We start from the raw sequence: 7,824 nt of genomic DNA, 5'->3' as shown, positions 1-7,824 counted from the left end.
AATTTCTGGTTAAATAGACCAATACCGATTAGTTCAGTATGCAGATATTTACATTTGTCATAATTGAATCTGTATGTACATATGGTTTCTAATACCAAATAAAAACCCTATTCTGACTGATTTATAGTGGACAATATAACAGTATTATTGGATCTTTAAAATAAAATCCTCATTAAAAGGTTTTATTATTTGATTAGTTTAGGAATCTATATGTTTATTCAAATGTGCATGTTCACAGGATTAACTGTTTTCAATGATATTTCACTCTTTTACTATTTGTGGTTAGAACTGAAATCTTCAGATGAGTTTTGAACAGTCTTATACAACACAGGAGGTAAAGATTTACCTTAAATTTGATCTGAAACACCTGCAATCATACACCTGTAACTTCATGGTTCATTTGTTACCAAAAAATACCTTGGATTTGTATGACGTCACTTCTCAAAAGCTGATCCCTGAGAAGTATTTGTTTTTAAAGCATTTATCCTGCATGAAGCTGTATCAATTTCTGGGTGAAAAGCAGAAATCAGGTGTGACTTCTGCTGGTTCAGCTCAAAAGAAAAACGTGGAAAAGTTCTGCAGGAATTTGACTTCACTAATTCTAGAGATACAAAAATGTGAGGATGAAGAAAATCCTACGAAATAATAATTGAGGCAGATGCTCAGTCCTATCTCTGTCTTTGGATTGCTTGTATACCTGTGGTGCTGGTCCATGTAAACTGACCTAACAGTTCTCAGCAGAAAAAAAAATAAATAAATTAAACATTGCAATTATGGATATTGATTGGATAATTATGGATATTCATAATTATGGAATATGAAAGCATGGTGCAAGAGCCTAAAATGTTAGCAAGTAGCAAAATTAAGAAAGATCCTAGGAAACGCCTTGCAACACAACACTACTCAAACTTGGTAATGATTATTCAGGAAAGGCAGAGTTTAACAGCAGTAGATATTTGTAGCCCTTTGATAGCTAAGGGAAATCTTCAGCATAACCAGAAAAGCTGAGTAAAATAATCTCTTGTGAATGTTTTTCCAGGCAGGGACATTCTGCTGCTCACTACAGAGGTGGCAGGTGGGAAGGAGCTGCACAGTTTCATACAGCTCTGGAGGGCTCAGGACTGCAGCCCAAGAGCATGGCAACCTCTGGTATCTGGTTGCCTCTGAGAGAAGTCCCAGCACTTCCTTTCATGCCCTGCTGTTCCCCCTCTCTGACTGCTCCTCCTGCTCTGCACAGCCTCTGGCACTCACAACCTTCAGCAGGCCACCTCCAGCAGTACTGCAGAGAACTGCCTGCTTTACCTTTTTGCAAGGTCGATTTTGCGCCAGATTAGTGAGCTGCAGCATCTTATGGCAATTCAGATGAATACCAAAGCTGGCACCAGGTGAATAATGAATGTAAATAGCTAGGGCTGTGAAAGAGATTTTAAAGCAGGAGATTGAGATTTCCATCTTTCAGCATTGATGGCCAGTAGAATTGACCTTTCATTTCCCCTTCTCATGCAGCTGCCTAAGACACACTGCTGCAGAGAATAGAGCATACTATGATGGCTATGTGCATCTCACATAGTTTACACACACTGATTTACAAAAAAAAAAAATAAAATCACTCAGCCATCATCCCTAGAAGAAAAAACTGAACAATTCATCAAGATGAAGTTAAACAGAAAAGGTTCCCAGCACAGTGTTCATATGGTTCTGTGCTCAGACTGCGCCCTGCAGGCACTGCTTTCACTGAAAGGGAGTCAGGCACTATAGCTGGGAAGAAAGGGGACTTCAGAGAAACAGCTTGCATACCTCCAATGGGCTTCCCATACCTTTTCTTATTGCTCATTACATTTAATCAAGGCTTATTTCTCAAATCTACTCAAACAGACAGTTACCAGTGCTGATTAAATTCAGGAGGTGTTAGCAAACATGCGAGTCAGTCATGCTGTCTCCAGTGGAGAATGTTCAGTTCTTCCCTTTTTCTCCCTCCTCCGCTGATCTGCTACCTAACCTTTGCAGATGGCTTTTTCTCATCAATTACACAGAACTTTTTTTCAGTTACAGTAACTCAGTGATTTCATAACAGCTTTAAGAGTGAAATACTGAAATCAGATAGCCACAAGCTGAAGTGTTATCATGCACATGGACTGAGACTCAGAGTAGGAAAAAAAATAATAAAATGATCTCTCTTCTGCTCTCTGAAAAATGTCCATACTGTCCTATTACTTCAAGAAAAGCAATTACAGTTTCTAACAAACTTAAACACATGGTAGGTAAAAGCAAGTACATAAATGTAATAAACTTCAGCCAGGTACGTGGCCTATCATTCATACTGAGGGCTATTTGTTTATATGTGTCTAATAAAACATAAAATTTGAGTTTTATTGATATAGTGGAGCATTAGCTTCTTGGCCGGGACCTAAGCAGGAGGTTTTTTGCAAGACTTAAAAGGATTTGTACAATTCCTACCAGGACTAAACATTCACATCAACAAACTGGAAAGTACAAATCAAATCATTATTATTATCAAAGTCTACAGATGATATGAAGATGAGCTAAATGGTGAATCTTTAAAAAAACAAAAAAACAAAAAAAAACCACAAAACAGGGTTGACCAGTAGAAGCTAGTATTCAAATACAGCTAAATGCAAATGCAGCTAGGGACAATAAATCCAAACCATATACATGGGATAAATAACTACACTGATAGTGCATGTTGTGATTTTCAAAAAGAATTAAGGTTAAAGTACACAAGCCAGCAAGCTCCCATATCAAAGTTCTGACTAAATGAACCCTTCAGCTGTCACTGAATACAAACATGTGCAAGAAAATGAGAGAAAAAAATAGGCTGTGAAACTGGTGTCGACATGATTGATACTGAAACGATTCAGTTCATTCCAGTATCCACATCTGAAAGGATACTGTGCTTTCAAGCCACAAGACTGGGCAGAAGAAGAGATGCTTTTCAGTGAGAGGCAGAGAATTCAGTCAGTTCATGGAAAAGGGTATTTTCACTACCATGCACAAGTAGCTGCCACATAAAAACAAGAAATACATACTGGAGGTTTTTTAACCTTCCAGAAAAAACCATAGCAAGAAGTTTCCAGTGGAAACTGAAGCCAGGCAAATTTAAATGGTGCATGCTAGATAAACCTTAGGTGAACATTAGATGTTCATTAGATTTAATGAATCACTAGACTGAATTGCAACTAGACGTCATGTACTCAGAGTCATATCTTCAGATAAAAATATATATGATATTCAGAAGGATAGGCTTTAAAAAATGTTAGCTACATGTTAGTATATCTCAAAACATAGTAAAACCAGTTACCTAACAGGTTGTGGGACAGCAGTATCTGATGGTCCCTTCTCCTTCAGTATCTATGAAAAGGCAGACAAACTGGAATTCAGAGGCTCACTTTTTCAAAGTCTACTTTCATATCATTTTGATTGCTACCTTCACACTGAGTGTCCAAACTTCTGTGGCAACATACCTTTGAAGGAGTTGCAGGGGCATGCTGAAACTTGAGCATATAACAGAGTAGGAAAGTGGAGGAAAAAAGTCTTGCATGTCTCAAGATCTTGACTTACATGATCTTTTCAGAAGCAATGATAGACGAAGTGTTACTCTATAGTCATTAATACTGCATTTATCTGTCCACACAAAAACATACAGCATAAAGAAATACCCAAGGTAAAGAAGCTCTACACAATGGTTCTAGACTGCTGAGCCCTCATCTGCCTTTATATATTGCTTCTGAAAGAAAAAATAAAACAACAACAATTAAAAAAAAACAAAAAAAACAACCCAAAACTATGGATTTGTGAAGCTTAGTTAAACAGTTACTGCATTAAACAATTCAAGTGCTGTAAAACTTGTTCTCACAAGGCAGCGTGATTTATAGGTGCGCTTCATGAAGAACAGCAGAAGAAAATCCACCTACCAGATAAACTCTTCAGAACGTCCAGGAGACAGCTGACTGAAAGGACAGTCTAGCATTATCCATTTACTGACTTGCCTTGTATTTCACAAATACAACTGCTTTACAGCTTACACTCCATCTTTTGTTTCCCCGTGTCCCTCCAGGTATTAACAAAGAGAAATCCCTCTAAGTCTATAACTAGTACAATGAATGGTCTGCATCTAGCTATAAAAAAGGCCCTTAGTTTTGTTTCCATCCATTTCAGCGTGTATTTTCCCCATTAAAACAAAAAGATTTGAAGATCTGCTGCTATATTGATATTATGATAAATTTGTATTAGGATGACAAGTTTCCAAGAGGGAACACTCAGGTCTCCCATACAATCATGTACATTTATCTGTAGTGGAGAACACTGCCAAGCTGCAGAAATCACAGCTCTCAAGTGGTACAACAACAATTTCAAGTCACATCAAACTGTAGGGAGACTTTATTCACTATGTGCAAACTTCCAGCTGATCAGCTGCTTTTGAGTGTTATATTATTATTTTCTTTCCTACTGTCCAAGTCTGTAGTTCCCGGAGCAAGCCACTTCTATTTGTTACTCTGCCAGGCTCCTCTGTGGGACCGGGGCAATGCCACTGCCTCTCTCCAGCACCAGTAAAATCCTCCCTTCTGGGCAGCACTGGGCTCCCGGCAGTAACCTCATTGCCTCCCATTTTGTCCACAAGATCCACAATCATCCACGGGCTCCCCCTTCATGTGGTTTTAAATTCCTCATCATGGGATCACTGTTCTTCTCTAATCTGTCCTGTCTGCATTTAATACAGGCTGACTCACACTCGCCTATTTGAAGTCAGTGTTCTGCCATGACCATCTGCTTTAGTATTACTTTCTTCTGTTTCATAATAAATGAAAGAAGGAAAAAAAAAAACCCTCCAAAAATAACTCTAAATGCAAAAGGAGAGATTGCCTCAGAGTAGTTTGTAAGGTTGATTATGGCATAATTATTTAAGATAGAAAATTAGGGCTCATTATATACAAATGTTTTCAGGACAGTGCCTTAAAGCATCTGATAACAGAACTCATCATACTGGTATTTGACTCATATATTTTAAGACGTAGTTTACTGCCTTGATAACCTACACTGTACACTATGTTTATACATCTTTGATAAGGATAGACTTTCTGTTCCCTACATGCACTCTAGTGCTAACATGGTTTGTAGTGTACTTGTGTTTCAAACTTATCTCAGGGGATTTATCTGTTTGGGGTCATGGATTTCCTCAGGGCCAGAATCTCACTTGCTGTTAATGAGAGTTTCACAGCTGGCAATACTGATAGTTGCTGATGTGGAGGTTTCCCTGTCCCCCTGTTTCTTGGCAGTGGAAGGACTCTGGTGCCAGCAGCCCAGAGCTTTGTAGCAGGGTTCTGGAAGTACTAGAGACTGTTCAGCTGAGCAGCAAACCTCTGGTCACAGTGATGTGCCTGTGATTTGTGAACCAAGAAGGGAATGTCATGAGTTGCTGTTCCTCATCACTTCAAAACCAGAGCAGCTGTGGAAACCATCACCAAGGGACCCCTGATCACGTAGGAAAATTAGATTTTCTACTTATAAAACAGGAAAGCATGCAAGTATGGTCATATTACTGATTTCCAGGAGGCCCTACAAGTGTTTCTGTTCAGGATGGGAAAAGATTAAAACGCCATTTACATGACTGATGCTAAACCTCCTGTCTTGTAGTCTTGTAAATGAATTGCTACCTCACAGGCATCTCATGCCAGGAAAACATTTTACATTCAGCTGGAATAACTGTACACTTAACTTCAAAGTTACAACCTGCTTCTGGTCCTAATTTGTCAGGTCTGAATTAGAACCATAATAATAATAAAAAAATAAATAAAATAATAATAAATAAAAAAAAAAATTGTCTTAGGACAGAGATGACATGTCCTACAAACTATTCCACATTCTCTGAATTCTACTTCAGATGTTGAATAAAAATTTCTCATAGTTCAGGAAAACACAGTAATCACCAGCCATTGAAGAACAGGTAGTAAACCTCTCAAGCTAAACTTCCGAGTAGCATTGTAAGATGAGGAGCAATTACCAAGTACTGCCACCAGCTTGCTCTATTACTTCAAATTTGGTCTTCTATGCACAAAAAGCTATAGAGCTAGGGTATATTCCTCATACAGATAGTTATTTAATATCTTTTAAATTAAAAGAAGGCTGCAAAGTTGGTTTTATTTTTGAATCACTGAAGTAATGAATGCAAGCAAACAGATAACAGCTCTAGCAAAACAAGCTTAAGTAATGCCCAAGTGATATCATTCACTAGCTGTACAACATTCCTGACAGTTACTGCACCATTTAGCACTAAGATTGTGTATAGTTAGAATAATATAAGTATAGTTATGTACAGTTGGAAATAGATAGCTAGAGGATATCTAAGAAAAAGACTCACCAACTCTGAGGCCTTCAGTCAAGACGGATGCTCACCAATGTCAAGACTTGACACAAGAACTGCACAAAGGAACAATCTCCAGAAAAAGAAGCTACCTTAGTGGTGGTCAGCCCTTAAATGGGATCTAGGAGAGGTGGAGTCAAGCTCCAGACCTCCCAGGAGCACAGCTGAGTTACCTTCACCTGTGCTCCTGCAGCTGACTTGTTGCATGCCACAGATGGTTAATCAGAGGTTCAGGCTGTGATCAACAGTTTCCCTTACAGATTGTCAATGCTCCAAGGGGCCTACTGACAAAAGTGATAAAGCATCTAAGAATTAATGCCAGGTTCAAATATCTTCAAGTCAAAGTCAGTGAAAAAGTCAAAATGCCACTATTTTCTTTTTTGTTGTTGTCATAATACCAACAATCAGAATAAGATGATAATGCGGACAAAGGAAACAGAGTTAATCCAAATAAAGTTACATGTCATGTGGGGAGAATGTCCGTGAAATTGCTGAAGGCTTTGCTGGTCATAAGGTTAAAGCAACTGTTTGTTGGTTTGGCAGCAGCTATTTCACAAAGACAAGGATTGTACAAATCAAACTCATCAACTCAAGTAATTATTTAGTTTATACAATATTGAGTTGTTTGATCATGACAGAAACTTGATTCTGCATAATGTGTTCTTCAATTGGAATAATTTGCCTGAATAAAATACATGCAGAGAACTAATATGAAAACCAGTGGGGAAGTAGTAGTTTATTCTTGATGTTTACTGAATAGTATTCCTGCAATTTGATAGTGTATCACTTGACTATCACTATATCTTTATAGGATGATCCTTAAAAATTATGTTGATGTGATCCACACATGTGGATCCACACATGTTATGTTTAACCTCTAATGAAATGAACCTTTATTTAACTTCCTAACATAGGTTCAAGAAAAAAAAAGATGTATTTGTAATTGAAATCTACCATTTCTGATTATTTCTCTGTAGCTAATACATAGCTATTTGGAATTATGCTTGAGACAGCTCTGAAACACTTGTGGGTTAAGTATCTCTGAAAACATACGTAAAACAGGAAATTGGTGCTATCACCATTATTGAAGTAAAACGTTCTTGTTAAATCTTTCCAATAAATCAGGCAATGAGGCGGTTATTTCATTTCTACAATCTAATGTCTTCTGCTACTTTTAATTAAAAATGTATCCAATCATGTAAACATTATTAGGAGCAAAACATTTTCTACTTATGACTTTTTAAGTGTCAGCAAACACATCTGGAACTTTGCTTAACACATAACAGAAAAAGTGTAGAATTTTACCAAAACCAATAATATCGACAGCAAATTTCAGGAGAAGGATGGAGTCTTGTGTCTATTTGAAGCAGTCTGTAGAGGTAACAGATAACATAATGAAAGCTTCATTTAACCACCACCACTAGGCCATTAATTAAAGCAAGGTA

This window comes from Coturnix japonica, chromosome 7, assembly GCF_001577835.2.
Source record: "Coturnix japonica isolate 7356 chromosome 7, Coturnix japonica 2.1, whole genome shotgun sequence".
NCBI classification, from domain to species: Eukaryota; Metazoa; Chordata; class Aves; order Galliformes; family Phasianidae; genus Coturnix; species Coturnix japonica.
This window is presented reverse-complemented; position numbering follows the sequence as displayed.